The following is a 27,907-nucleotide window of genomic DNA, read 5'->3' on the forward strand; positions in this document are numbered from 1 at the left end:
AGCCTCCACATGGATTAGAATGATGGGTGTTCCAGTAACCTCAGAAATCATGTCCATCCTAAGCCCACAGCCCCCAGGACCACGTTTAGAACTTATCTGGGAGGCTCCACTAATTCTCAATCTCTCCTCTAGCTTCTTTGAAACAGATAAGGGCAGCCATTGATGAGAAAAGTTATCTGATTTTTTTTCCTTTATTTTTCATTGTGCAGCATATTTTAACCCAGCCACAGGATTTTAATTTCTTTCCCTCCTCCCCAAACATGACAACATGAATTATGTCTTCAATAACAGACTGTCACAAAGTCATGTTTCTTTTAGCTACAGAAGTCCTGTTTCAAACGCTTTAGGTACAGAGTGTTCGTTTAACCTGACAATTTCTGTGGCATAGAAAGGAAGGAAGGCACCCACTTGGCATTCCTAAATGGAACAGGGTTACATGGAAGCTGTTATTAAGAAGTCATAGAGAGGTCTGATTCACAGAAGTATTTTCACGCCATTTTGCTACAGCATGATGCATCAGGCCATGAACGTGGGGGAAAATTCAAATGCTCCCGTGTGAAAATGTCATGACCTATAGGAATTAAGCAGTACCCACATTTGAACCTCAACACCGGGTTTGCTGAAAAGCCATCACTTCTCATGTTCTGGCTAATCAAGGAAACTAGACTTGGGACTAGTGTTCGTATACCCCAAGTCCAGTCTCCTACAGTAGCCAGCACAAGCTCTCCGGAATAAAAAATCAGATCTTGCTGCTTCCTGATTGAAACCTCCCGGGGCTGCCATGGAAATCAGCATAAAATCCAAACTCCTGATGTGGCCCCGAAGTCCCGTAGCATCTGGCCCACCCACCTCTCTGACCTGACCTGCAGCCATTCACCACGCTCAGCCACCCTGGCCTCTTTTTGTCCCTTGAACGAGCCAAGCTTATTCCCGCCCCAGGGCCTTTGCACGTGCCTTTCCCATGGTGGTACATCCCTACCCAGCTCCCACTCCACCCCCCGTCTCCGCCGGTCTGGCTCCTTCTCATCAATTATGTCACTCCTCAGACAAGCCCTCGGGTACCAAAATCCTCCCCACCTGTCTGCCTTCCTCTCCCCTCACTGCTTTGCCCCGCTTTATTTTCCACGGGCGTTTATCACTATGTGAAATTATCCTGTGAGCGGTTTACGTTTTTCTTGGGGTTTCTCCTCATTAGAACGTAAGCTCCGATGCGAAAGGAGTTTTCTTTTGCGATCCGATTCCCTGTCGTCAGAGAGGAGAAGCAGAATGAACAGCCAAAGTCCACGTAAGTCAGGTGTTTCCAAGAAACTCAGATTCACGCGTTGTAGGGAAGCCGCCGACTTGGGTTTCGGGCTCCGTTTGCTGACCTCATTTATTTCCGTACATTTAGTTTTTATCCAGTCCCTTATAAGAGCACCGGGCAGTCAGGAATCACCCTCCCAAGGGCACTGACCAGGCCTTTGGCCAAGAATAGCCAATCGCCAACCTGCAGACACACCACAACCCAGACGTGACTCTGGTAACTGGCTGGCAGGCACCAGACCTGCTCTCCCACAGGGATGTTGCCAATGGTGGTTAGGACAGACATCAGAGGGTCAGGCCCACCCATAAATCCCGCTTACCCCACGTGGAGCTAAAATGCTGTGCTTTTGTTGTGGGAAATACTGTGTTCATTGTATATAGTAACTTAAAGCAATACTGTTGGGGGAAGAAAACAAGCTTTATTTGTCTTGAAGACAATGCTTTAAAGGATAGCAGCTGTGGATGAGGAAGAATCTGCCTGCCGTGGACTTCTGGGCAACTAAAAGGCTCCAGAGGTTGTTGGCATTTGCACTTTAATACATCTAATACACTTCATCTCATGCCAAGATTGTGGTTTTGCATTTCTTTGACTTAAAATTTTCCATTGTGTCCCCTTTATGTTTATCGGAATGATTAAGGTCACTTCCCTGGTTTGCAACAATGGAAAGAAAGTCTGTTGGTAAGGAGACAAAAGGATTGATTTGGGGAGAGACTGAGGTAGGCTGAATAAAGACCCCACAAGGATGTCCACATCCTAATCCTGGAGCCTGTGAATGTGACCTTATATGGCAAAAATGACTGGGAAGGGGTGATTAAGATAAGGATCTTGAGATGGGGAGAGTGTCCTGGATTATCCTGGTGGGTCCAGTGTAGTAATGACAAGGGTCCTGATGAGAGGAAGGCGGAGAATCGGGTCAGAAAAGAGAGATTTTAAAGATGCTATACTGCCGGATTTGGACAGGGAGGAAGGGGCCATGAGCCAAGGAATGCGGGCGCCTCTAGGAGCTGGAAAAGGTGAGAACACAATTCTCTCCTGGAGCCTCCAGAAGGAATGAGCCCTGCCGACACCTTGATTCTAGGACTTCTGACACTGACCAGTCTGGTTCCAGTGACTCCACAATTAAGAAAGGAAAAGAAAAAGAAAGTGTTGGAAACATGAGGTTAAATTAGTCTTGGAAATCTCAAAGACTAATCTCTCACATGAAAAAGTACCTGTTTGTGAAAATCTCTGCTCTTTCTCAAGAAATGAAAATTCTCCACTGTCACTGGTAACGTCTCCCTCCAGCTCAGCTCCCTTAACTCGCCCACACCCATCTACATGGCCCTTAGTAACGCTCCCCATTGCTTTTCGAGGTGTGTCATCTCTTTCCGGCAGGGACCCAGACTGAGATGCCGTGTGACCCCATTCTCCATGACAGGCCAGCGGGAATCTCTGGGGGACGATGACCCCACATGAACACGATGCTTTATAAGAAAGGTTGGGCTGCTCCAGCTGCAGCGAGGATGGGACCCTCAGCAACGTTGCGGTGACCACAAGAGCCGCGGTGACCGCAAGAGCCGCGGTGACCGCAAGAGCCGCCGTGACCACAAGAGCCACGGTCCCCGCGGGACGGCGCTGCAGGGGAGCAGGAGCCCGTGTCCCCGTCCGTCTCCAGCAGGTGCCTCTGCCCTGGGCTCTGGAACTTCTAGTCGCATGAGAACAAGAATGCCCCCTGGGTGTTTACGTCACCCAGCCTGGGTCCCTGCTACCTGCAGCTGAAAGAACCGCAGCTGATTCTCATAGAAAAGGGGGCTCTCTCTGATTTGGTAACAGCCGATCTTGTCTGGAAACAGGACCGAGGCTCCAAACAAAAAAACACTCTAAATGTCAGCTCAACGGGCTGCTTGCAGCGCTGGAGTCTCAGGACCTCACTCCACTGCCCAGCTGGCCTTTCCAGCCCTGCCCGTCCCAGGAGCCTTGGAGGAGAGGCCCATCAGCTTACAAGTCCCTGGTCCCCAGCTGCCCAGTGTCCGGAGCTCAAAGCCAGTCACTTTCATGACCAGAGAACCCCATAGAGCCACACCTATGTCCTGGCACCTGGACTAGAACATTCTCCTGGGAACTCAGCCAGGTTACCTACTAAAGGAGAAAGAGGTCTCGGACTAGCAGAAAGGATGGAAAGAGATTTTCACTAAGACCTATAGACTCCCCTCCTCCACAAAAAAGAAAAAAAATTTCTTAGATGCTCAAACTTAAAAGCCCAGACAATTCCTCCTAAGATGGAAAGCTAAGAACAGTGGACCCTTACAAGATTTTGTTTTTTAATAAAGGAAAAATAGATAATGATACTCAGGTGTGCCTGCTGGGCTTTTCCAGCCAAAGGTATGTGGCTCTACAAATCCCAAACATCCACATGTGGCATCTGACAGATGCCCAGTTTTCTCAGTAATAAGATGAAGAAGAGGGAGAACCAGCTAGCGAGTGGCATGACCATTGTTCATACCAGTCATTTGTAACCGAACCCGGAATTCCAGCCAACCTCAGATTTCTGGCCAGCAGGTGAAAAGAGTTCACAGGTCATAGGTTCACAGGTCATGAACTTAACACCCCACACAGTACCTGGCTTCAGAACATGGGTACCACCGTGTCCTGCTTGCTGCCCAGGACCCTCCCACCGCACACAGACACAGCGACGCATTCCTGACTCGGGCACCAGGTCCAGCCACTCGACTCGTCTCTCTATCAAAATACAGATTTCGGTGGCAGCCGCAGTAGCACCAGGTGGGAAAGTAGCTTAAAACACTTGGCAACAGTTACTCAATGAGAAAGTAGCCTGAACCTCCAGTTAGCTACCAGAACAGCTGCCCAGTTTGGGGGTGGGGAGCTTAATGGGCTCCTTTGAACCCAGGCAAGTAAGAAATTTGAAATCAGTTTAAAAAAAAAAAAAATTTGGTTTGCAGGCTTCGAGGGCATTGACCCCATCCTTTGCGCTGTGTCCTGCATTCCCAGCTCATCTGTTTCCTTCCACAGGGCTGCCTGCCCAGGGGAATTCAATACAATATTCCAGATAGTCCAATATTCAATTTTGCACCTAAGAGGCAACCCCTTCTGGGCAGGCTTCAGGGAAGACACTGATTCTGCATCCCTTTGCCTCAATAATTAAGAGCTCTGATCATTAAATGTGCTTACTTAATCAAGGCGACTAAAAAGCAGACTGCAAATCCAAGCCCGAATCAGCTGGGGGAATTGGGAATTCCCAGACGTCTTCCAGAGAACCAGGAAGGTTCCTCGTGTTTCTACAGGTCACAGGGGTGGCCCCCTAGTGGATCTGGTGCTGTGGTTGAATGCTTTCAGCAGCAGCACAAACCGACCTGCCCCTGGTACATCCCCAAGTTACCCTGGGACACAGACGCTGGTCCCTGAGGGCAGTCTTTTTTTTTTTAAACATCTTTCTTGGAGTATAATTGCTTTACAATGGTGTGTTAGTTTCCGCTTTATAACAAAGTGAATCAGCTATACATATACACATAGCCCCATATCTCCTCCCTCTTGCGAGTCTTTTAATGCTGAAGGGAGCTCATTTTCTGGGCCTTGAAGCTTTGTTTAAAAGGCCACAGTGGGGCTTCCCTGGTAGCACAGTGGTTAGGAATCCGCCTGCCAATGCAGGGGACACGGGTTCGAGCCCTGGTCCGGGAAGATCCCACACGCCGCGGAGCAACTAAGCCCACGAGCCACAACTACTGAAGCCCACGCGCCTAGAGCCCGTGCTCCGCAACAAGAGAAGCCACTGCAGTGAGAAGCCTGCACACTGCAACGAAGAGTAGCCCCCGCTCACTGCAACTAGAGAAGCCCACGCACAGCAACCAAGACCCAACGCAGCCAAAAATAAATAAATAAATAAATTTATAAAACGCCACAGTGTGGAGGCAGCAGGGGAACAAGTTTCAAATCTTAAAGTGAAAAAATGTCAGATTTGGTGAGAGTTCTATGGGAGCAGAGGTGCCCATCAGGGTAGCTAGAGAGCCAGGTCTGGGAACGAGATGGTGGTGGTACCCACCACCTGGGTCTGCTGTCACCAAGCAGGGACCACACTCCGGGTGTAGGAACCCAGCTTAGGAGCAGACAGACGCGCACATGGAGTGATCTGAGCGAAAGAGAGAAAGCCAAAAAAAAAAAAAAAAGGAAAAAAGAGAAAGAAAGAGAGAAAGCCAGCCCAGGATCAACCCTTCCTCTGGCCAGCTCGCCCAGCCCTGTTGTCAGCCCGCCTCTGATGCCGGAAGCACCACCATTTTTTTTCATCTTTGTTCCTGTTTAAATAAAAAGACTCTTGGGCTGAGAAGGTCACTAAGCCTCATTATGGATTCACACCTCAGTGTGAGTGAGTTTATCAGAGACTTTCCTGTTTGGAAGGAAAAAGGACAGAGGACACAGGGCCTGGCAGGAATAGGGGGCAAGGGGAGCTAAAGGGAGAGTTGGGGGTGTAGAAAAAACACATCTTTTTTTTAATCGTGGTAAAATATTCATGACATAAAATTTAACGTGTTAACCATTTGTAAGTGTACAGCTCAGTGACATGAAGTACAGTCACATGGTTGTGCAATCATCACCACCAGAACTTTCTCATCTTCCCAAACTGAAACTCTGTCCCCATTGGACACCAACTCCCCCTCCCCCTCCCCCTCCTCCAGCCCCGGCACCCACCATCCTACTTTCTGTCTCTAGGCATCTGACTGCTCTAGGGACTTGATATAAGTGGAATCCTACAGGATTTGTCCTTCTGTGACGGGCTTATTTCACTGAGCAAAATGTCCTCAAGGTTCACCCATGTTGCAGCACGTTGTCAGAATTCCCTTCCTTTAAAGGCTGAGTAACAGTCCGTTGTATGTATAGACCACCTTTTGTTATCCATTCATTTGTAGATGGACACGGGTGGCTTCCACATTTTGGCTATTGCGAATAATGCTGCTATGAACAGGAGTGGACAAATACTGCTTCTCAATCCTGCTTTTAATTCTTTTGGGTGTATCTCCAGAAGTGGAATTGCTGGTTCTTGGTGTGATTCCATTTTTAATTCGTTAAGGATCTGCCATCCTGTTCTGCGTAGTCCCTGCACCATTTTACATTCCCACCAACACTTGCTATTTTCTGAAAAGCACAACTTTTGGGGGGGGAAAAAAAAAGAAAAAAAAAAAAAGGCCAAACAGGAAGGCAGGAAAATAAGTGTGAAATCAAGAAAGCTCTAATTTTTATAGTAAACTGAAATATGCTTTGGAAAATCTGTGAAATTAGCAACTCCAAACCACCAACCAATCATTAACTAATATTTACTCTGAGCACCCACTGTGTGTCCTGTTATATCAGGTGCTGAGGGTACAGGGATGAATATGAAGGCAAAGACCTCTGCTACCTGGGAGGTGACATTCTTACGGGGCGGGGGGGGGACAGACACACACATTAGTGAAGACACATGATCGACCAAGTAATAAGAGACACAAGAAGACAAAAGCCAGGTGAAGCCACAGGGTTAAAAGGAGGAGGAGGGAGGGACGCAGAGTGGGAAGCAGGGAAGGTCTGGCTGAGGAGGTGACTCTTAGGCTGACATACGAAGGGCGAGAAGCTGACGGCCATTGGAAAGGAAGGGAGTAGAGCTCTAGGGAGGGAAAGTCACTGCACGCCCAGGCAGGCCTGGTGGTCAGAGGAGCAAAAAGAAGTTCAGGGTGGACAGAACTTCAGGGATCAAAGGGCGAGAGGCAGGTGACAAGGCCGAGCAAGATGGCGGCCATGGGGAAGGGTTGCATTCTTATTTTGGGAGGAAGTTTACTCAGAGGAGCAAACACCGTCTGGTGTGAATCACCAGATCACTCTTGATCCTGCCGGAAAATGACTGTAGGATGTCAGGAAGGGTGCTAAGCAGGCCACTTCAGCATCTGGGCCAGAGAACATGGCGGCCTGCATTGGTGGGACACAGTGGGCATGCGCTGTTGAGAGTGAGGAAAGGAAGAATCCAGGACCGCTCCCAGCGTCTCGGCCTGAGCAGCTGGGCGATGGCCAGTCACTGGGATGAGAAAACGAGGAGAGGCAATGGTTTGGGGACCGGACATGGGAAGTTTTGTTCTGGCCCTGATGTGACCGAATAGACGTCTAAGTAGGGATACCTAGCAGACAGCAAACGAGACATTTCCCAAGTGCTTCGTGCAGTGGCCACATGATGAAATATGAGAGGCGGGACCCAGGGTCCCGGCCACCCTCCTTTGGGTGGACTGCAGTGAGTCACCCCTCTTCGCCTTCCCCAGCCCCCCTCCCAGTGACCTGTCAACAGTGGCCGTCGGTTACCTTGTCCAGCTGCCGGGCCCTTGCGGGAAGGCCTGCATGATGGGGTCTCAGGCGATGGTCTCCTTGGGCAGCATCCTTCAGCACATTTTCCTAGAACAAAAGGAAAGGGCATCGTGAGATGAAGCCCCAACTTCCACAGACACGTGGAACACAGTGGTGAAGGGTTCTGATTTGAAATTAGACCTGGGTTGGGTGTGATTCTGCGATTCACAAGACTTGTGGTGTTGGACCGGTTTCTTCTCTTCTTTCCGAGCCATGAGTTTCCTACTCTATAAAACGGGAGGAATGATACTTTACGATGATGTTACAAGCAGATGATAAAATAATATCTATAAAGCCTGTAGTGAAGTGTCCAGAAGATAATTCACATCCGATACATGGTGTGCTGACCTGCATTACACGTTTGTGCCCTAAAGAGGCAACAGAACTGTTCTCCAACTGGAGTTTATGTCAAGCTTTGACCCGCCCCCTTTCCTCACAAACGCTGCTCCAAACGCATTGCCATAATAAACAATAGATAAGTGTCTTGCTCCAAAAGAAGATAAAAATCTATGAGGGGGCTTCCCTGGTGGCGCAGTGGTTGAGAATCTGCCTGCCAATGCAGGGGACACGGGTTCGAGCCCTGGTCTGGGAAGATCCCACATGCCGCGGAGCAACTGGGCCCGTAAGCCACAATTACTGAGCCTGCGCATCTGGAGCCTGTGCTCCGCAACAAGAGAGGCCGCGATAGTGAGAGGCCCGCGCACCGCGATGAAGAGTGGCCCCCACTTGCCACAACTAGAGAAAGCCCTCGCATAGAAACTAAGACCCAACACAGCCAAAAATAAATTAATTAATTAATTAATTTTCAAAAAAAATCTATGAGGACTGTGGATGGCTGGAACACGTGTGGTAGTGGAACTCCCAGGACCCGCCAGACTCTGAGTCCAGAAATGGGCAGAGAGAATTAGGACCCCAATTTTTCTTGCTACGCAGGACTGGAAGTGTCCCACTTGAGGCTAGAGACCTGAGCAAAGGTCACCACCTGACCCGAGACTGAGGTCAAGTCCGCAACCCCCAAAGAAGGCTGCCCAGAGCTCTAGCTCACGTGAGGCAATTCCCTGGAGAGGCAGAGGGACCAGAGCCCCTGGCTCAGTGATGTCACCTGTGCAGGAAATCTGAGCTACCAGTAATAAAACCTAATTCAAGACTGGGAGCATCCACAAGGTGGGATAGGACTACAAGGAAGTAAGACGGGGTGGGTGGGGATGAGCACAGAAAGAGATAGATTGGGGGTAAAAAATCTCCCATGAAAGGTGAGTCTGAAAATAGAAATTCCAAAACACAGAAGGAAAACTCACACTACTAAAGAGATTTAACAAAATCAGTAACCAGGGTGAATTCACTCCAGAAGAAATAAAAATGACAAAGCAATCTGACAATGACATCAGTGAGCAAGCTGAGGACCCTCGCAAAGATAAAAGAAGGGATGACATCCATTCAAAAAGCATAAGGAAGAAGCAACAGGGACAATTAGTGGCCCACTGTGGAAGGTGACAGCAATGGCCACCAGTAGTCAGGTCTGCAGTTTTCTTGTTTGCTTGAAAACAGGTGTGGTCTCTGTTCACCTCCTAAGTGAGTTACTATCTGGGGAGCACCCACGTCTGAACTGACCTGGGAATCTCCTCTGCAATACTTCGAGAGCTCTGAATTTGGGCTCATTCACACTCACGATAGGAAAGGGGCAGGAATCACACGGTTTTGAACACCTCCCACAAGAAGAAAGGCTCCTCCTGGTTGTTTTCAGGTCCCGTATTTCAGTCAAGCCCCCTTCCCCTCGGCCACCGTCATTACGATCTCCTCCTCTCCATGGCATCTCCCAGGTTTCCATGGTGATGAAGCACAAGGAAGCAATATCCACACGCCTCACCCGTGGGGTCTGGTTCTGGAAAACAATGATCCCCAACCTATGGGAAAGCGCTTCCCTCCTCTGAGATGTCCCCAGCGGCATAAATTCATGGCTGTCTTTCTTAAGTCAAGCAATTACAGTGGAGTCCCCTGCCAGCTCCTTGAAGAACCTGGAGACATTCTGAGACGTCCCACGTGTGAGAACCACCAGCGATCATAGGGATGGGTGCACTGACCCAGACACCTGACTCCTGACCTTGGAGGGCTTGGATGTCCCAAGGTGAGCTACGGTGGCCGTGTCTCAGGGAGTTTCAGGAGAAACTTTAAAGAGGGTCAGAATGTCAGTTCTGAGGTCAAACTGGCTAAATACAAACTCTAGCTCCTCTGTGTGTAAGTCCTGTGACCTCTGGCAGGTTGTCTGACATCTCTACACTCTCTAAGACGGAAGGATGTAAAAGCGTCTACCCAAGCAGCCTTTGGGAGGATTAAACGAGATGGTTCTCGTAGAGCACCAAGCACTTCCCTGCGCACGATGGCAGCTCAAGCAGGGGTCCCCTTCCCCACTGGAGGCACCACTGTCACTGCTCACACCTTCCGCATTCTGCCATATCCACCCAGTCAGTTCCTGCCATCACCTCCCTCGGCACCTCCCCTAGAAAAGTGGATTGCAAGAAGGCAACACCGGGAAGAGAAGCAGTGCTGACTCTTTCATCCAGTTTTACGGTGGTTGTAGAAAAGCTACATTCATCTATTTTATCTATATTCCATCTCAGTGATTCAAGGTCAGCTGCTTAACCTGATAAAATCAATCTTCGCAAGAGAAAAAAACCCAGGATCTAAATCCAGTCCAGGAAGCACCGATCCACGGTGTCACCAGGCAAAAGGGGGGACACGTGGCCCTCGCTTCCCCAAATCAGTCCAAGCATGAATCCGCGATTGGGGTACAGCTTACTGTACTGGTTCCCCAACCGAGAGGAGCTAGGAACAGAAAGAAAAGCAAACGCATCCCCAGACGAACAATCCTCCATCCCACAGAAAACTCCTTAGCAGAAGGTAAAGCCCCTCTTACAGTGATGCTGAAAGAACCCATTCAGCAAGCAACACGTCCAGGTAAAAGCCCAAAGAAGGGTGAAGATGCCACTGAAGCCACACAGACTCTGTGATTTCTTTGCCAGATTATAGCATCTCATTTATCCAGACTCGTCGTTTACCCCTGAAAAAGCCCAGAGGTGGGCATGGGGCAGGGGACACATGTGGTCTCGCCCTCAGTGTTGCAGTGACAGCAGACATGGGTCCTCCCGCCCTTTGGAGTAACAGAGCACGGGTGCTCTTCAGGCATGCATGCATCTTGCATCGCTTGGGGGAAAATTCAGAAAAAGCCCACGGCTCACGCTTCCAGTGCTATTCAGATGCTGAGAAGCAGCAAGACTTACCCTGGAAGCTTTCATCATTGACACCGTGCAGGACCAGAGCTGCCCACCCGGGGAAGCTGTCACCGCTCCAATTAAATCTAGCCCTTCTGGATTAATCAGTGCCACCAAAGCAGGGCTGCCAAGCAAGAGACGGAACACCTTACGTACTGGTCGCATGCTTGAGACCAGAAGGCCCCCCAAAGATGTGGGCTTTTGGTTGCAACACGACAAAATGAGACTCGCCAACAGGCGCGGGTGCACAAGCTATGACAATTCACAGGAGAAGGAGGAGGAGGAGGAGGAGGATGGGGCGGACTTAATATAATCTGACACTCCTGCTGAGTAACGAGGTTTCTCACAGCCTGGGGTAAGGCGGCCTGACACACCAGCGCCCAGATCACAGGTGTGCACACACACGTCCCCGCTACAGTGTGATCTGTGCCACACTGGCTTCCCCTGTGCTGGGGGTTTGACACTGTTGACTACTGACCACATCTGAGGGCCCAGGAATTGAATCTGACAGCCCACGCCCACCGCCTGGAGATGCAACGCCAGTGACTCATGCATCACTAGGACCGCGATAACCAAGAACTCTCCGAACACCAGCTGTACGAAATCACCCTTTAAGCTCCGTCTTCTTGACCTGAAATAATGATCGCTAAGAGAGAAAAACCAGCCTCTGGGTATCTGTTCACTTCTTCGGAAATGGTCCAGCTTTCCTGTCCTTGGGATATTCTCAACATCGTGATGGGAGCAGATTGAGTCTTGGATACTTTACATTTAAAGCCATCCAAGTAAGAGGGTTTAGGATTCACCAGACAGTGGACGCATGAGACAGGGTCTACCCTGTAGGAATCAAAACACACAGTTTGTTGAATCTAGTTGTCTGCAACCACAGATAGAAAAGGGCACAGTCCTTATTTCCACTGTGTAGATGAACATTTGGAGGTGAGGACCAGCTCCCAGAAGGCTGATCAGAGAGCTCTGGTACTGAGTTGAGGACACCTGGCTTCACCAGTTATCCCTGAAGCCTGAGTCATGGGAGTGAGTGCGATCTGCCAGTGAGACTAAAGGGAGGACCCAGGACAGAGTGAGAGAAACACAGATATTAAAATGGGCAGAAGAAGAGGTTCCTGCAAAGCGCTGGGCAGGAGTGATGGGAAAAAAGGTGTGTGACGTCCTATAAGCTAAGGAAGCACAAACTTGAGGATGAGGGTCCACAGCATCAAATGCTGCCCAAGCCAGGTGAGGACCATAAGATAGACATGGTCTTAGTGGGTGCGGCATTGAAGACGTCCCCCATGACCTTCAAGAGAGGTGCTGAGAGAGAACCCTCCTACACTCTTGATGGGAATGTAAACTGGTGCAGCCTCTATGGAGAACAGTGTGGAGGTTCCTCAAAAAACTAAAAATAGAGCTACCATATGGTCCAGCGATCCTATTCCTGGGCATATATCCGGAGAAAACTCTAATTCAAAAAGATATATGCACCCCACCCCCATGTTCACTGCAGCACTATTTACAATAGCCAAGACATGGAAGCAACCTAAATGTCCATCGACAGATGAATGGATAAAGAAAATGTGGCACATATATACAATGGAATATTACTCAGCCATAAAAAGGATGAAATAATGTCATTTGCAGCTACATGGATGAACCTAGAAATGATCATACTAAGTGAAGTAAGTCAGACAGAGAAAGGCAAATATCATATGATAGCACTTATATGCGGACTCTATAAAAAATGATACAAATGAACTTATTTACAAAACAGAAATAGACTTACAGACATAGAAAACAGACTTATGGTTACCAAAGGGGAAGGGGGGGAGTGATAAATTTGGAATTTGGGATTAGCAGATACACACTACTATACAGGAAAAACAGATAAATAACAAGGACCTACTGGGTGGCACAGGGAACCATACTCAGTATCTTATAATAACCTATAGTGGAAAAGAATCTGAAAAAGAATATATAAATATATATGCATAACTGAGTCACTTTGCTGTACACCTGAAACACTGTAGATCAACTCTACTTCAATTAAAAAATTTAAAGTTTTCAAAAAAAATAAAATAAAAATAAAAATACAAAGACAGGTGCTGAGGATGGAATAGCAGAGGTCACCGTATGACAGACGGGAGAGGTCCAGAAACTGAGAGTCGGTAGCTCTTGGAAGAATACTGGGCTGAACAGGAGCAGCGAGACCAAGAGGAGCCTCCGAGGGACGTGGGCGGCCGCGGGGAGGCGGAGGAGATGCAGGCTGTAGCAGCAGCAGTGGTAGGTGACAAAACCCAGTGGCTCCTCCCTCCTCCTGCAGGTGAGTGGATGTCGGGCGGGTGATGGAAACAGGGACACTCGCGGGAAATCCAGTGAAGGCTGCAGGTGGCGACGCTCACGCAAGCAGCACGCCACACTGGGAAGGAGCGAGGGCAGGAGAGAAGCACAGAGCACTTGGGGGATGAGACCACGTGAGGGGAGATGAATGCACATTCAATTACGTCGCGGCTGCAATGCACGGAGCTCCTACTCTGAGCCAGAAGCTGACCTAAGCTCGTTGCTTTCTTGTGTTTCTTTTTAAAAGCTCATCCAATTCTCACAACATCTCTGTGGGGTGGACACTACTATCCCCACTTGGTATACGAGGAAACTAAGGCACCGAGGGTTAAGTAACCTGAACAGGTAACGTCCACGTAGCAGGTGGGGCAGCTCCTGAGCATTGGACCACGCTGCTCCCTGCACCCCCGTCGCCCCCAACTCTCTTTCTGAAGAGCAAGGTCCTGCAGCTTTCCTGGTCCTGGGAGCTGCCAATGGGCTCAGAAATGCCTGCAGCTGGGAGGAGTGGGTGTCCTGGGAGACCTGGCACAGCGTTCCTCAGGCTGGGGGCTGAAGATACAGTCTTGGGGGGTGGTCTATGAAAAGAAAATTTTGGTATTTTTTATTTCCATGAAATCTAAAAGGAATCAATGTAAGCATATCCCTTGCCTCCTTACCACTCTACTGAATTTCAATGCCTGTGTGTGTGTGTGTGTGTGTATGTCTGCCCTGGCTTGAAGAATTACCATCTTGACTGCCCCAAGATGATGAAAAGATAACAAAGGCTAACGTAAATGGTGCTTTCATACCAAGTGCAAGCCACGTTGACTTCACGTGTGCTTAAGAATCAAAGATTTTGCAGGAGTTTGAAAGAGATCAACGGTAGGCATGTTGAATCAACTTTCAGGCAGCTGTCACCATCTGCCTAAGTAAAGTAAGTAAGGGCACCATCTTTACTTACAGAGGAAAATTCAGTTTAAATAAAATAATATCATCTGACACATTAGTTTACAATAAGTTTGAATTTTGAACTTTATTGGCGTCTCTCATTTGTTTCTTCCTAACCTGTTCACTTGTGTCGGCTGTATGGTTTAGAAAAGCTGTAAAAATTTTATAAACCAGTTTTATCACTGTGCACATGTAATTACATTATGAATTATAAATATATAATCATACTATGTTCAAATATAATAAAGACTATGTTGTTATAATGTGCAAGTCTAGTAGAATCATATTGTGTAAGAGTGATATAATTACCAATTATAATAATATATAGTAAAAATTACTAAAGTCAACACTGGGACTTGCTTGATAATATTTTTTCTTTCTGAAAAGTCTTCCTGAGTGGCTCTAGCCTAAAGGCATGGGCAGGGAGGATGGAGTACATGGAGGAGAGAAAGGAAAGGGGAGGAACAGGAGGGCACGGAGTGCCTGGGGTGAGAGAGCAGGAAGGAAAGGGGGAGGAACTTGCTTTGTTCCTGTCCAGGGTCCTGACCATGGCTGAGCCCCACTCCTGCCCCTTCTGGTCAAGGCCCAGGACAGCATCTAAGTCATCACATGCTTTGGAGAAACACTGGGACTCAGAAGACCTGGGTTTGAGACCTAATTCTAACATTTACCAAGTGTGATTCTGGGCAAATTCTTTAACCCCCTGAGCATTCCTGGCAATTTAAATGAGATAATGCACATAAGCACACTTTGCAATCTGTAAAGGGCAATTTGAATGTGAAAGACTGTTATGTAAATAAAGGGACTGCCTCTGTTTTCCTGTAATGCTCTGGGGTTCAGGGCAGGGAGAGAGAAATCCAAATCTCTAAGCCCCCGTCTGTATTCAGAAAAACCCATAAATGTGCACTTGGAATACACGCTATTCCTTGACCTGTTTGATATTCAGGCATCGTGCATATGCCAATAATGCAATTACGGAAAAGCACACCGTGCTATTTAAAAGCTATTTTTCTAATATAGGTTAGAGCATGAGCTGAAATGGAAAAATATAGCACACCAAGCAGGTTGTAAAGCTAAGCTCATGACCCGGACAAACATTTGTATTTTAAAGAAGGCGTCTCTCAGTGATTGTATTTCATCAGTTTACATGCACTAACTATGTGTGCTTGGTCCTTCTAATGGTTAAAAATAAGCACAGTGAAATTTATGCTTGATTTCCATTGGTCACTATCATCAGAACACAGGCTGGCCCCAAAGATTGCTCTTCTCTACCAAAAACGGTGGGATTGGACCTAGGAGAGTTACTCGACACGGGATTAACAAGGGTAGGGGAGCAAGGGGAGAGGAAGAGAGGACAGTTAAAATGTAGAAAAGCTGGAGCTCTCCTACGTTGCTGGTGGGGATATAAAACGGTGCAGCCGCTGTGGAAAAGAATTGGATGTTTCCTCGAAAGGGTTAAACAGAATTACCTTATGACCCCGTGATTCCACTCTTAGATATATACCCAAAAGAACTGAAAAAAAGGGGTCCAAACAAATCCGTGTACATAAATGTTCACAGCAGCACTATTCACAATGGCCAAAATGTGGAAAAAACTCAGATAGATGGCTGTCAGCTGAGGGACACATAAACAAATTGTGGTCTCTCCACACAATGGCATGTCATTCAGCCATAAAAAGGAATGAAGCACTGACACACGCTACAAGGCGAACCTTGAAAACATCAAGCTAAGTGAAAGAAGCCAGACACGAAATGTTACATACTGTGTATATTTGATATGAAATATAAAAAATAGGTAAATCCATGAAGACAGAAAGCACACCTGTGGTTGCCAGCGACTGGCGGGAGGGGGGAAGGGGGAGTGATTGCTCACTGGATACGGGGTTTCTCTTTGGGGTGATGGAAATGTTTTAGAACCAGATAGAGGTGGTGGTTGTACAACACTGTGAACGTGCTTAAATGCCACTGAATTGTTTACTATAAAATTGTTAATTTTATGTTGCATGAATTTAACCTCAATTTTTGAAAATTGTCATCAATTCCTCCAGCAACAGAGCCTGAAGTGCTGTGAGAGAAGAGAGGTTATTCCCCGACCATTTCTCCATAAGCTTTTCCTGTTGGAAGTATCTCCCTCATTGAGACCCACTTGGGACAACTGGTCCCCTAGATGTAAACAACACTGCATCTGGTCCTCAACCAATAAGCAGCAGTTCCACCCCCCCGTCCCCCCCCCCAGCGCTAGAGGGAAAAGCTGAGACCTGTTAGGTTCACCTCCAATATGGCTCCTGCCAAAGGGACCTTCAGGATCACTTTTTCTATACATGACTTTGGCATAACCTGCTGACTTTGGAACTGAATGCTGGCATACAATGCAACTCTTCCATAGGCTTGTTCAGCCATACACAGTGCATAAGAATTTTAAAACCATCTTCCACCTACTCTCCAAAAAGAATTTAAAGATGCCTGTAATAAAATATTTATGCAATAGGGTGGTTAAGAATTAAAAAAAGAGAAGAGAGAACAATATATAGAAAAATGTATACCAGGGAATCACATAGAGGATTTTACCCATTGACTGAACATCACATTTGAGCACTGAGCTTGCCAGCTGCGAATTGGAAGGACAAGCGATCAGTTAGAAATCTGTTCATGTAAAGGATGAGCCTCCTAGGGTCCTTCCACAAATAACATGGCGATAAAAAAAATATTTGAGTGCCTTTTAAAAAAGTGTTTGCTTTTTCAAGAGAGAGTTTATCAGTAACCATATTGTTACAATATTGTTACAAAATGGCATCACTCCTTCAAGAGCTTCAGCGTCTTACACTCCTGCCAACCTAGGGGCTTTCTTTCCTTCACCACACTCCAAATTCTTGATCATGGAAACTTTGAGTTATACAAGCAAATGGAAACAGTCGTGCTGCAAACTGGCCCAACCAGGCAGAGTCAGGCTGTAACCTTGGGCAAAATGAGTAGCCACTCACTCAGTAATACCAAGTGTCTCCCGCAAAGACCTATCACTCCGATTGATTAGTGAGTGGATTTGCCTTATGACTCAGAGACCTCCAGGTGTTAGAAAATACATATTTGAGTTTAGGTCCAAATCTGTCTTCTGTCCACATCATGGTACATCAAACATCATAGAAAACAGACCAAATTCCTTTTCTACCTGGATGTTTCAGATTTTTTTTTTTTTTTTTGGCCGTGTGGCACGTGAGATGCAGAATCTTAGTTCCCCGACCAGGGACTGAACCCGTGTCCCCTGCAGTGGAAGCACGGAGTCTTAACCACTGGACTGCCAGGGAAGTCCCTGGATGTTTCAGGTATTTTTAAATTAACTTTTTGTTTTGTTTTGTTTTCATTGAGTTATAATTAACATGCAATATTATATTAGTTTCAGATGGATAGCATAGTGATTTGATATTTTTATACATAATGAAATAGTCACTGCAATAGGATGAGTTACCGCCGTCACCCTACAAAGTTTTCACAGTATTACTGGCTCTGTTCCCTATGTGTACATGACCTCCTTGTGACATAGTTCTTTCATACTGGATGTCTGTGCCTCTTAATGTCCCTCACCTACGTCATCTGACCCCCAAACCACCTCCCTTCTGACAACCACCTGTTTGTTCTCTGTATCTATGAGTCTGTTTCTGTTTTGTTTGTTTTATTTGTTTTGTTTTTTAGATTCTACATATAAGCAATATCGTACGGTACTTGTCTTTCCCTGTCTGACTTATTTCACTTAGCGCAATACCCTTCAGGTCCGTCCATGTTGCCACAGATGGGAAGGTTTCATTCTTTTTACAGCTGAGGAATATTCCATTGTACATATACCACATCTTCTTTATCCATCCATCTATTGATGGGCACTTCATTAACTTTTTTTTTCTTTATTTAAAAATTTTTTTCTTTATTTTCTTTCTTTCTTTGTTTATTTATTTATTTTTTTGGCTGCATCGGATCTTAGCTGCAGCGTGCCGGATATTTGTTGAGGCATGCGGGATCTTTCATTGCGGCATGGGCTCTTCGTTGGGGTGTGCGAGCTTCTCTCTATTTGTGGCGTGCAGACTTTCTCCCTCTAGTTGCGGCCCGCGGGCTCCAGGGCAGGTGGGCTCTGTAGTTGGCGGCACGTGGTCTCTCTCGCTGAGGTGCGCGGGCTCGGTAGCTGTGGCGTGAGGGCCTAGCTGCCCCACGGCATGTGGGATCCTAGTTCCCCGACCAGGGGTCTAACCCGTGTCCCCTGTATTGGAAGGCAGATTCTTCACCACTGGACCACCAGGGACGTCCCTCATTAACTTTTTAGATTGAAGTAAAAAACACATACACAAAAGTGCACAAATCATAGACGTACAGCTCTGTTAATTTTTAGCAAGTGCACACATCAGCACAATCATAGCCAAGATCACAACATAGAACTTTTCAACAGCCCCCCAAATTTCTCTCCTGTCTCCTCTCAGTCGAGATTCTCCCAAAAGGTAACCACTAATTGTTTTGCCTCCTTGCTAACTCTATGTAAATAGAATAAAAATAATTGACAGAGGTAGGGGTGTATGTGAGCAAGAGAGAGAGGGAGAGGTGGGGAGGGGAGGAGAGGGGAGCGGGGGGGAGGCTGGCCTGTGGAGGGAGGTCCTCACCCACAGACATTATTTTTGGTCAAATAAACATCATCCCATGGTTACTGCCTTCTGAAATGCAGGTGATCCCAGAATAGGTTGACACTTTTAGTCCCTATACTTAATAATGATTGACTCAATTTATCCCCAAATAGAAGCTCAAGAAGGAAAACCAAACTCTTTCTTGATTTTATGAATCCTCCTCTGGGAGCGGTTCCCAAAAGGGCTTGAGAATCCTTTTTAAGCATCAAAAAATTCACCATCGAGGGAACCTTCCTACACTGTTGGTGAGAATGTAAATTGGTACAGTCACTGTGGAAAATGGTATGCATGTTCCTCAGAAAACTTAAAATAGAGTTGCCATATGATCCAGCCATCCCACTCCTGGGCATATATCCAGACAAAACTATAATTCAAAAAGATACAGGCACCCTAATGTTCACTGCAGCACTATTTACAATAGCCAAGACATGGAAGCAACATGAATGTCCATCGACAGATGAATGGATAAAGAAGATGTGGTACATATACACAATGGAATACTACTCAGCCATAAAAAGGACAAAATAATGCCATTTGCAGCAACATGGATGGACCTAGAGATTATCATACTAAGTGAAGTAAATCAGAAAGAGAAAGACAAGTACCATATGATATCACTTATATGTGGAATCTACAATACAACACAAATCAACATACCTACAAAACAAAAACAGACTTCCAGACATAGAGAACAGACTTGCTGTTGCCAAGGCAGTGGGGAGGGGAGGGAAGGATTGGGAGTTTGGGATTAGCAGAGGCAAACTATTATATATAGGATGGATATAAAACAAGGTCCTATTGTATAGCACAGGGAACTATATTCGAAATCCTGTGACAAACCATAATGGAAAAGAATATGAAAAAGAATATATATATATAACTGATTCACTTTGCTATACAGAACAAATTAACACAGCATTGTAAATCAACTATGCTTCAACAAAATTTTTTAAACATTCAAAATCAACACTGCAATTACATGATTGTATCCGGACTTTCATTTATTTGGGGCATTTATGGATTGGCTGACTTTGGCAATAATCTATCTGCCAGCCCACCTCCACTACTGGAGTCCAATATGGTAGCCACCAGCCACATCGGGTTGTTTAATTTTAAATTTAAGTTCACTAAAATCAAGTAAAATTCCAGTATAGAGCTTAATCACCCTCCTCTTGAGTATGGACTGGACTTAGCAACTTGCTTCCAGAGACCAGAATATGTTTAGAGAAGAACAGCTACTTCGCATTGGAGAAACCTGGCCGACACCACCTTAACCAAGAGATCAAGGTCAACATCACCAGTGAGAACAGCATCATCACATTGATACCATATGATGTGATGAGAGGAACAGGGCACTTCATCTCTGTGGTACTTTCTCCAAAAACCTATAACCCCAGTCTAATCATGAGAAACCCCCACATTGGGGATATTCTAAGATTCTGAGAAACTCCCAGAAATCTGAGTAGACTACGGAGGCAGGATGACTAAAGGCCATGTGGGGTCCTGAGTGGAATCCTGGAACAGAACACTGGGACACCACCAAGGCGACCTGTGCCCCTTGTACCTAGACATGATGTCAGCTGTAGGTGCGTATTTGCAAATGCTGGAATTGGTCCATGGAATACTCCTGGGCAGATAGGAGAACCACCTGACTTTGCCCCCAAAATTTGCCTTCTGCCTGTGTAGCTGACACTTCTATGAGTAGACTTATCTTCCATGAATCCCATTTTGCCACTGGCGATGCAGGATGGAGGGTGCTGGGCTGGGAAGAAGGTATCAGGTCCAAAGTATGAGGTTAGTGGAGATTCAGAAAAAGCAGATCGAGACTCGACCTTGGAGGGCCCCCAGCTCACCCAATGGCCAGCTGGGTTGCTGTCAGCAAATTACTTAACTTCTCTACTTCTCCCTCCCCTCCCCTATAGAAATGAGCCTCACAACTCACACCCTCGCAAGGTCATTGGGAAGATTGAAATAAACAGTCCATGTGAAAGATCCTGCTACACATTCGAAAGAAAGCAAATGTAAGTTTCTAGTGTCCCCGTGCAGAATTCTCAACCCAGGCTGTACAACATATAGAGAGCATCTCAAATTGCAAAGGAAAATCTTCTCCTATCACAAATTCCTCAGCCTCGGGGAACACAGGAAGCATCCTGATTTCTTTTGATGGAGGAAATGAGATTGCCTCTCTTTCTGGCATGGAGATGTCATTAGAGGGTCCACGTCGGTGCTGAGAGCTAAATCCAGATCATTTTTTAAAATTCCCCCTTTTGCTGAGGCTGCACCCAAGGTGAGAGCCTTGCTAGTTTCAAGCGTGCTTGCTCTTACTCTGTCTCTCTCTGGATGGGACTGTCAACAGATCTGCTGTTTCCATTTTCATTCATGCAGGGTCACTAGACTCCAAGAGCTGACAAAAGCAAAATGTATGCCTGTAGAATCCTTCAATGTGGAGGGAAAAAAGGACTAAAAATTTCTCAGTGTTTTACAAGGGCGATTATTCAAAATGGCAACATATGACTGGATTCGCCCACAATGTTTCATGTGGCCCAAGTTATCGAAATAGTCATCAACATTTTAAAATAGAAAATTTATTATTATTAAAAAATGAAGATTTACACTTTCCGGTGAAAAATCAGAAAATTTGGCAACCTTGGGTCTGCATTTCCACATGGTCACAATTAGCCATAAACCTCAATGCTGTTTAATCTTTGGTCCTAAGTGTCCTTACTCATCCCTGAGCTCCTCAGGAAGCCGCAGCTCAGAGAGGTCAGATGACTTAAGGAAGCTCACACAGCTGGTCCATGCCAGAGGCTGAACCTCCATCCGTCCCTTCAGCACCCCTCCTCCACACCTGCCGCCCTCGCAGAAGACCGAGCCCGCACTCACATTAGTACACGCTGCTGCTGTGAAAGCATCCCCCCCGTGCTGCCCTGCAGCCGGAGTCCACACACTTGAGCTTTTCAACGTCTGAGCACGTTTCCTAAAACAGATTTTCCAGGATTTGCATCAGTAGAGTGAGTCACGAGCCTTACAGGTCCATTGCCGGGCCAGGCAGCCAAGAACTCAACTGACTTCATGTGCTCTCAAGTCAAGGGGGGTGACGAACTTGGCTTCTCCCTCCCATTCTTCTTCTATCCCAGTGCCAGGTGATCATGTTTGGGTGGGTGGGGGGGGACCACGATGTAGTACCAAGTACGGAGGGAGGGGGCTGGGCAGGGTGAGCCCGAGGGTGATAAAAGGGCAGGACGTGCCTATGGCTCTGCAGACCCTCTGGGGCTGCTCGTCAGTTACTTTCTGTGGCTTCCTAGACCGGGCATCAGCAAACCACGGCCCACAAGCCAAATCCAGCTTGCCTCCTGTTTTTGCGAATAAAGTTTTACTGGAACACAGTCATGCTAATTCATTTACAGAATTTTTTTCAGAAGCGATTCAATCATGCAGTGCAGGACATGGTGATCTGTGACCCAGAGACGCTGCCATGTCCGGGGAGAGAGGCCCAGGACACCAGAGGCTCATAAACTGTGAGCAGAATATATATATATATATATTCTCCCCACAGCTCTATAATGATAGAGATTTTTGTAAATATATACACACTTATTTGCTGTTTGCTTGTTTCCTTCTTACTTCTCTAGGCTGTTGACCCTTAAACAACACAGGCAGTAGGGGCGCCGACCCTCCATGCCATGGAAAATCCACATGTAACTTGTGGTCGTTCCTCCTCACGCGTGGTCCCTCCAAATCCACACGGTTCAAACTCATGTTGTTCAAGGGTCCACTAATTGTACAGCATTCACTGATGCTATGAATACTACATAGGGAGGTAAAGAAGGAAACAAATAAAGAGATTTCTAGAAAAATGCAATCAGGGCAAGTGGCTCTGAGAAGGGGGCAGCTAAGCAGAGACCGAAAAGCAATGAGGGAGCAAGGTGGACATCACCGGGGAGGACGTCCAGGGCAGAGGTGATGAAACAGAGCAGGACCCTGCGGGGCTCCTGGGCTCGAAGCCTTTCAAACAGCTGCTAATCAGGGAAGGGAGGGGATGCGGAGATGGGGGAGGAGAAGTCAGGACACAGTAGTGCAGCCTTGGGGCAGGGTCCTGGTTCCGCCTCAAGGGATACACACGACAATATCTTTGAGCTCTTTTACAGAACTAAAACCCCCAACAAACAGAAGATGTTAGCATTCTTCTTTCCAGAGAAGATCACAGTTTGATAACCTTGAGAAGCTCATCAAGAAACCACCTGTGAGCTTCCCTGGTGGCGCAGTGGTTGAGAATCTGCCTGTCAATGCAGGGGACACAGGTTCGAGCCCTGGTCTGGGAGGATCCCACATGCTGCGGAGCAACTAGGCCTGTGAGCCACAACTACTGAGCCTGCGCGTCTGGAGCCTGTGCTCTGCAACAAGAGAGGCCGCGATGGTGAGAGGCCCGTGCACTGCGATGAAGAGTGGCCCCCGCTTGCCGCAACTAGAGAAAGCCCTCGCTCAGAAACGAAGACCCAACACAGCCAAAAATAAATAAATTAATTAATTAATTTAAAAAAAAAAAAGAAAGAAACCGCATGAGCCCAGATTAAAGGAACCAGAGAAGCTAATCAGGAGACCCCCTGAGGCCAGATGAAAGGAGCGCAGGCCCTGCACACACCCTAATCCTTACCAGCAACCCCGCCCTTGAACCACTGCTATAAAACTCCTCACCAAATTCTCCTGGGTTGGGACACACAGTTTCTGAGGGTCACAAGCCCGCTGTGTTCCCCTCTGCCTGGCAAAGCTATAAGCTATTCTTTTCTACTTCACCCAAAACTCTGTCTCCGAGATTTGATTCCACACGTGCGCAGAAAGGCCGCGTTTTCGGCATCAGTGACAGCAAGTGCAGAGTCCCCAAGAGCAGCGCAGGGCCAGAGAGTAGAGAACGTGTAGACGGCCAGGCAGCCGGGTGTAGACGAAGGCAGGAGCTGGGGGTTTAGTCAAAGGTTGATGGAAAGCCCTGAAGGGTTGAGAGCTGGGGAGCGGCAAGATATAGCACAGGTCTTGGAAGAATCACCTAGAAGAGGATGAACAGGGAAGAATGGGCTGTGGAGGGATAAGGGAGGGACCAGGCAGACCTGCTGGAGGCTAGTGCAGCTGGCCACAGAGAAGAGGGTGGGTTGGGCTAGGGATGATGAGAGAGGAAGTGACCAGGGGCTGGAGGAGGATGGGTGGGGACCTCAGCATACGCACATGTGCCGTGAAGCAAAGTCTCTAAACTTCAAACCAACTTCATCAATTCTCTACCTGAACCTGACATCAATTTTTATCACAGGGTATCGGCTTAATCCCTTGCTTTTGAAAACACACATAATGATGTTGCAGAAAAAGAAAACAGCAAATAGAATTTGAGAAAAGAGGGTGGTGGCTGAAGAAGACTTTCTGAACTCCATGGTCTCAAAGAATTACTAAAGAAATAATCCTGTTGTCAGAAAGGATTCACTCTGTATGACAATCGTATTCTAAGACCCGCAGTCAGAGGTAGGCGAACACCTAGCACCGGTCCCAGCTAGATACCTGCTCTCCGTAGCTTCCTTGTGACCACAGAGCATAATCTCACTTGACTAATGCGATCTGGTCTCAGAAACAATGAGTTTCATCCACTGGGACCCCAGGTTTCCAATGGGACTTTTTAATTGTAAAAGGGAAAAATAGCCTTGCTCTCGTAAGTAGGAGCAAAACTGATTTAAAACGATGCTTTAGAAGAATGGAAAACCATGGTCTGCCTGGCCATTATTCTTCATTGATCCATGAAAACAACGTCCCTGTGGAGCTGGGCACTTGGTGTTTGGACCTTGAGCCGTCACATATCTGGGGGAGGGCGTGGACTAGGGACGCATCATGTCTTCACATGTAAAATGGAGCTGATCCCATCTCTCAGGGTTTTGATGATGAAATGGGAATATGTCTGGCTGTCTTCCTACAGTCTCTGGACCCCATGCTTAGTCTTCAGTGCTCTGCCCTGCGTAACGCTGGAAGGCTCAGGCTGGAAGGCGGAAACCACGCTTCCCAGACTCCCCGGCGGTGGAACTGGCAGGAAGTGGCAGGTGGGAGTAGGGTAGGGTCGGGGGAGGGGGAGGGGGAGGGGAGGGGGCTCTTTCTGCTTCCTATCTCCAAGTTCCTTCCAGCAACAGCAGCAGCAATTCCAGCATCCTTAACATTCCCAGCTGGGCAACATTCCCTAGAAAATCTGAGCACTGGCTCCACGGTACCACCCTGGTGGTCCCAGCACAGTAGCAGCCCATGTTCTAGGGGGCCGGATGCTGAGACAGCCCCTCCTCCACTAGGTGGGCTCCTAGTGACCCCACCGCCTTCCTTTTGTCCCCCAGGCTCAGGAGTGCTGGCTGCCTCCTGCGAGCACTAATCTGTGGGTTAACACAGCTCTCCTTTCCGGTTCTTCTAGCTTTGCAACATTGTATCATAAATACCCTGTATGAAAGCTCCTGTATTGAGGCTTAGAGGCACCTGCTAGCCTGGCAGCAGCAGCAGGGGAAACCCAGCACATCGTTTGGTCGGGCCCAGGAGGCACAGCCGCTCCTCTGGAATATTAGCACAGCACCCCTAACAAAGCACCGTCAACTGGGTGGCTTAAAACAACAGAAGTGTATTCCCTCACAGCTCTGGACGCCGCAAGTCCAGAAGCAAGGTGTCGGCAGGACCACGTGGGCTCCCTCTGAAGGCTCCAGGGAAGAATCTTCCCTGCCTCTTCCAGCCCCCAGTGGCAATCCTTGGCTTAGAGCTGGTTTCCTCTCTGCCTCGATTGTCACGCCGTGTTTCCTCCTGTGTATCTCTGTGTCTCTTTAATAAGGACACAGTGATTGGATTAGGGCCCACCCTGATCTAGTATGACCTCATCGTAACTAATTACATCGGCAAAGACCCTAGTTCCAGATACGTAAAGTCCTATTCACAGGTTCTGGTGGACATGAATTTTTGAGTTCACCATTCAAACCAGTATACATGGCCAAAAGACGTCAGGCAGCCTGGCCAGGGAAGGTCCCTGCTGCCAGAATGTGCATCAAAGCACTGCCCCACAGGCACCAGACGAATCACACACACCAAAATAGAAAAGGCTCCGACCAATCAATCTGTGCTGGGAACCAGCCAGCAGAAGCAGGCCAGGACCCACGTGCTAAACCTATAGAGAAAGGGATGTCGGCTTCATCACCTTACTGTGTCTGAAATCTTCAGAGCGGTTTCCGGCCCTGAATGATACAAGGTATGTGAAAGCATTCTGACCATGATGAAGTATGACACACACACACAGGGATGTTACCATTTGATTTAGATAAATTCCACATGTTTCCAAATGAAGAAATTATTTTCTTTGAAGACCTGTAGATATTAAGCTAGAGAGCAGAGGCATTGAATATACATTTTAACATATATAAATATATAATATATTATATTTTTGTATATTATATACCATTTTTCTTTTGAAAATAATAACTTCATTACAAAGGATTTATGAAATCTAGAAACTATAGAAAAGAAAAATCACCTGTATTTTCAGTGGTATTGGAGATACCACTCTTCTCATTATGTTGTACTTACTGTCAGCATTTTTTCTCTCAGATATCTAAATATTCGTATCTTTTTTTTTTTTTTACAAAGTTAAGACCATATTGCATGCATTGTTTCAAAACTTCGAATGTTACAAGTATTTCCACAGGTCATAAAATATTCTCCTAAAACATAATTTGTCGTATCTGCAGCCTACATAAGGCTGGCTCTGCCTGTTGGCTCCACGGTCTGGAAGGGTGACAGCAGAGAGAGAACAATGGTCTGGCCAAAAAGGGCCCCTGGATCTCAGAGTCATGACATTGGCAGTGACCCAGCTGTGACCTAGTGCATCATGTTCTAGCCCCTGAATGTGTATGTGTCTTGGGAACATATTTTGCGGGAAGTGTGTTTGGCAGGATAGGATTCTTGGGACTAAATTTTATCTATTAAACATTATCTTCCAACTGTTTCATTTGTAAATTTTAAAGAAAAACAAGACTGCAAGGTCCTTAAAGGCAAAACTTCTCTTAAAGACTCTGGGACCTAAAAGAATGGTGAGCACACGAGATGCCAGTATGTATCCGAATCACATCAGATCTTTGCTGTCTGGGGCGGTGGCCTCTAGTGGCCCACGGCTATTGAGCATGGGATGAGGCTGGTCCCGTCTGAGATGTGGTCTGAGCTTAAAGTACATCCAGATTTCCAAGACTTAATACTGAACACAATGTAAAATAAAGTATCCACTGTTCTATATTGATTTCATATGGAAGTGATACTATTGAAATATGTTGGGTTAAATAAAAATATATTATTCAGATTCATTTCACCTGTTTCTTTTTACTTTCCATAATGTGGTGACTAGAAAATGTAAAATTATATTTGTGCCTCATATTCGAGGCTCCTGTGTATTCCTATTAGACAGACAGGATAGGAGAATGTCAGGGGAACAAGCCCGATTCAGAATAACTGTCAAATATCGCATCAGTGGCAGAAAAGGGACGTATCATACTAAAGCCCCTCCGAAAAAGCCTTCTTTTAAGCTAACGAGCCCCCGTCTCTGTATCAGCAATGAATGTCACCTTATCACCAGGGTAGGCATGTCAGAACATGGAAGTTTTAGTTCCTTTCTACAGGTGTTAAAATGTGATGTCCTGTGCCATCACCCTTCTTCTCTAGTTTATGATATTGTGAAAAAACAAAAAGCCACAGAATTTGGGATTCATCAAAAAGGACTTAGTCCCGTTCTCAGCACAGCGTCTTGGTTGGAAGAAGAAAATTTCACCAAGCTTGTGTAAAGAAGTAAATAAGCAGCACGGAAGCAGGACGGCTTTGGTATGACACCTTCTCCTGGAATAGAGTCTAGCTCCCTCCCAGGACATCCCTGAGTGCTTGTAGAAATCACTCCTTGTTTCTTTCCATCGACTTTCTTTCTTCAGCCGAAGATTAAGAAACCACGAGCATCTTTTTATTTTGCCTCAAAGGCAACCTCCTTTGAGGGCAAAACTAAGTTGACTACGTCTGTGATAATGCTGGTAAAC

General features: G+C 46.8%; 1 protein-coding gene across 1 annotated transcript in view; it reads right to left on the reverse strand.

Moving 5' to 3' along the window:
* Window positions 1–27,907, reverse strand: part of RIMBP2 (RIMS binding protein 2) — a 267,099-nt gene that overhangs the window by 104,137 nt on the left and 135,055 nt on the right. Inside the window, exon 2 of the mRNA XM_057527204.1 lies at window positions 7,616–7,705. The gene's annotated coding sequence lies outside the window, so the exon portion shown is untranslated. The remainder of the gene's footprint in view (window positions 1–7,615; window positions 7,706–27,907) is intronic.

This window comes from Balaenoptera acutorostrata, chromosome 13 (genome assembly GCF_949987535.1).
Source record: "Balaenoptera acutorostrata chromosome 13, mBalAcu1.1, whole genome shotgun sequence".
Taxonomy (NCBI): Eukaryota; Metazoa; Chordata; class Mammalia; order Artiodactyla; family Balaenopteridae; genus Balaenoptera; species Balaenoptera acutorostrata.